This window comes from Phyllostomus discolor, chromosome 5 (genome assembly GCF_004126475.2).
Source record: "Phyllostomus discolor isolate MPI-MPIP mPhyDis1 chromosome 5, mPhyDis1.pri.v3, whole genome shotgun sequence".
Lineage (NCBI taxonomy): Eukaryota > Metazoa > Chordata > Mammalia > Chiroptera > Phyllostomidae > Phyllostomus > Phyllostomus discolor.
Genome location: NC_040907.2, coordinates 135173866 through 135177970, shown reverse-complemented (window position 1 = coordinate 135177970; position 4105 = coordinate 135173866). Strand labels below are relative to the sequence as shown.

At 42.6% G+C, this 4105-nt stretch overlaps 1 pseudogene; it reads left to right on the top strand.

Annotated features, from left to right (window-relative positions):
* Positions 1-1110: 1110 nt before the first annotated feature.
* Positions 1111-1199, top strand: LOC114498380 (annotated as a pseudogene).
* Positions 1200-4105: the final 2906 nt, after the last annotated feature.

Sequence of the window (4105 nt, the reverse complement as noted above, 5' to 3'; positions counted from 1 at the left end):
TGGCCAACCCAATACAATAGCCAAGATATGGAAGCAACCAAGTATCCATCAATAGACAAGTGGTTAAAAAAGTGGTGATACATATATACAATGGAATATTACTGTGCTATAAAAAAGAATGAAATCTTACCATTTGTGACAGTATGGTTGGAGCTAGAGGGTATTATGCACAGTGAAGTCAGTCAGTCAGAGAAAGGACAAGTATCATTTGATTTCATTATATGTGGAATCTAAAGAACAAAATAAATGAGCAAACAAAACTGATAAAAGATGTATAGACTGATGGTTGCCAGAGGGGAAGGAGGCTGGGGGCTGGGTGGAAAGGCGAAGGGATTAAGAAGTATGAAGTGGTGGTTACAAAGCAGTCACAGGGATGTGAAGTGCAGCCGAGGGAACACAGTCACTATGGTGATGACTAGGCATGGGGCCAGAGGCATACTGCAAATGTTGGGGGGACCACTTTGTAAAATATGTGATTGTCTAACCACTGTGCCGTGCCTCTGAATCTCACACCAAAAAATATTGACTATAACCTGTAATTGAAAAATAAAATTTAAAAACATGTAATATCCTTGTAAATGCTGGAATGTCATCATAAAACTTTAAATAATCTGTGCTTGTTGGGCCCACAGAGAAGTGTCTGCACTTTTCTGGACAACAAGTTGCTTTCCTGGAGAGCCAATAGGAGTGCTGGCTTTCTCTCAGCAGGTAGTGCTCTTCCTTGGTGTCTCAGAGGCCACCTGCAGGAAGGAGTCTCTAACAGCAGTGGGAGCCTGCCCTTGGATTGCTCCTAGCAGCTGGAGGTGTTAAAGACAGACCCACTAAATAACCACTCCCTGGATAAGTGAAACCTGAGAAAAGCCTGGGGACCCTGCTTGTGAGTCTCCCCATTCCCTCCCCACCTACCCTACTCGTACTCACAAGGGCGCAGCTCTACAACTACTTGGTTAAAGGACCCCCCTTTTTTTTCAGGAGTGCTTCTAGAGATTAAATGAAGAGAGCACTAGTGTGTAGTTGGAATACATCGATAATGTTAGCAGCTACAACTTATTGGAGGTATACCATGTGTCCGACTATTTGCTAAGCACTTTTCTACATGAGTTTGTTTTGATCGCTTCTCGGCCTTTTGGCTAAGATCAAGTGTAGTATCTGTTCTCATCAGTTTAATATCTACACAACTTTGTTAAATCTCACCACATTGTCAGCAGGTTCTTGCTACTCAAACTTTGATCCATGAACTAGCAGCACAGACTCACCTGGGAGCTCCTTAGAGATATAGTTTTAGGCATCACCCAGACCTGCACTTACAACAAGCTATCCGGGCGACTTCTGTGCACATTATACTTGGAGAAATACTGATGCAGTTCACAAACTAATAGCTCAGCCATCTACTTCCCTTAATATTGGTTTTCTTACCTGAAAAAATGAGGAGGTTACTAATAATTGCTTCCACTTTTTTAGCACATTACCATGCTCACATTGCCTCTAGCCTCCACAACAGCCCTGAAAGGCTACACTCAGATTCTCACTGTACAAGTCAGAAAACAGGCCAGAGCAGTAAAAATCGCTTCCCCGTTTGCAAAGTTAGTAAGCAGTCCAACCAGGATACAGACCCTCCCCGCATGACAAAAAAAAATAATAATACTTTACCCTCTCCACCTTGTTACTTCTCTCAGATGACTGCAGGGATCATTCAGCTTAGACAACTGGCTTGACCCAATTTGCTTATTCTATAGACACATTAACCAGCCATAGGTGTTCCATGACCTCCCCCCAGTCTGCTCCATAAAACTCCTTGTTCTCACCCCACTACTCACCTGCTTTGGTACATTCCATCTGCCCACCCCCGTGAGGAGGCCCCAAGCCTTTCAGACCTCAGATCATCTGTCTTCTGATTTGCTGACTGGCCATGTGCTCTCTAGAAAGCTTCACCACCAGCAGCTCACCACCAACTATTAATTACACCTGCCCCTCCACAGGTCCAGACCCAGCCTCACCTGAAAACTCCCTAGGGAAGGGCCTCCCCTTTCCCATCCCTTTTGAGATCCAAGGACATTCATAAAGCAGTGTCTCATTAAGACAGAGCCAGTTCAGTACATTGTATTGCTGCATCTGACCCATTCCTAGTGAGGGGGAAATACTGACACATTTGAAGCCCTGTCACATGTTATCTGGCTGAACCTTTCATCTCACAGAGGGGCAGTTTGAGGTCCAGACAAGGAAAGTCTGTTTTCTTTCTTCTCGTGGTCAGAAGATCTGTGTAATGGTTGCCCTGAGTCTTTTGAAATGAAATTTTAGATCATCCTATTATATCCTACAACATTATTACCTTTCATTTATTTATTATTTACATTCAACCATCACAAAACAACAAACAAACCATAAGCCCTGCAACATGTCCTATTTCTCTAGGAAAACCAGTAGAATTATAAAGGCTTAAAGAGAAGAGGAAGTGGGAGAGAAGAACAGAGAGACGAAAAGAAGGAAGAAGTACAGAATCTTGAATGTTTTCGCCAACTCAGAATAAAGTTAATTAAAAATTTTAACAGTAATAGTAAAAATAGCTACTATTTATTGTGAATATACTATACTTTAGGCACTCTTAAGCATTCTGCAGCTATGACTTCATTTAATTCTAACAACTCTAATGGGGTGCTGTTATCAGCCCCAAAAGGAGAAACGTGAGACTTAGTGATTTGACAACTTACCAAAATCAATAAACGATAGGACTGAGATTCAAACGCTGTCTTAAAGCCTGCCTTCTTCATCTTGAAGCAACAGGAAGCAAGAACTTTCTCTCCACCATCACAAACTTCCATAGGTGCCCAGCAATATCAGCTTTAGTATGACCACACTGAGCCCCATGCCCAGACACGGCAGTGGGACTGTATGCAGGAGAGATGCACTTTGGAAGAGCCTAACTAAAAAGGCAGTATTTCTTCATCTCTTGGATTCTTATGTTCAACTCCTGCCCTTCTCCTTGGAAAACCAGAAGGTTCTCTAGTTCCACATTAGCTGATTTCTCATTATTTAAGCAGTCTGAGCCATCTTCATTCAATTTATTGCTACATTAGCCCCAAACCTGGCTAGGGAAACACATTAACTTTTAATAACATGCCTTTAATGACTTGCAAAAATCAGTCCCTGCCACCTACCGTCTTGCACGTATCCTTGTGAATCCGGGAGCAATGGAGGAAAGTGGCAGATTAAACCTAGTGTCCTTCTGCAGCTGAGGGAAAGGAAGGATCTGGAATTCTTGAGGAAACTTTAAAAATATATATCTAATCCTTAATCATCTGCCGGTAGCATATGGTAGTAAACAGTAACTTGTCAGCAGGTTCCTTGTACTGCCCATGCCTTTCCTCAAAATCCTGGCCATGGTCCTGACTAGCACAGGGGAACGGGAGAAGAAACCTAGAATTTCTCTGGGAATTACTCTTCCCGATGACAGCTCTGCTCTCTGAATCAGGGAGAAATTTAGGTTTTATTCATTGATGTAATGGACCTAAAATTAATTAAGAATCTAATTATAAGGAGAGCCTAGAGAATCACCCAATTTTCAGCCAACATCATTACCGTCAGCATCAACAAAGTGCGTTGAGCATATAGGACACTAGCTGCCAGGACTACAGGGAAGCCTGAGTCCTCCCCTGCTCTGAAGGAACTGCAATAGAGAGAAAAATAACACAGAGTAGAATTCACTTAAGACTAAATGTATTGTAGCCTACCTAGTCAGTACAGAAGGGTTAAGGACTGGGAGAGAACCTAGAAATTAGTGAAACATTTGCTATGCTTCTTTGATGTATGGAACTCTAAGAGTTTTTGCCTGAGATGTTTTCCTTCAGGACCAAAAGGTAAAGATGAGGAAGCTGCTAGAAATTGCCCTCGGCCAGTTGGAACTGACCAAAGGATCCTTCAGGGGCCTTGGTGTGATTTTTTCTCACTATACTCTCATGTAATGCTATAATCCCCACCCAAGGCAGGACTTACTCACCACTTTCTGTACATGTAATGTACATATAGCTGTCCCCTTACTCTGCATGCTCACCCCAAACGTATCTCAGTGTGTTTTATCATGAGCAACGAGCGCCGTGATACCAGGTGG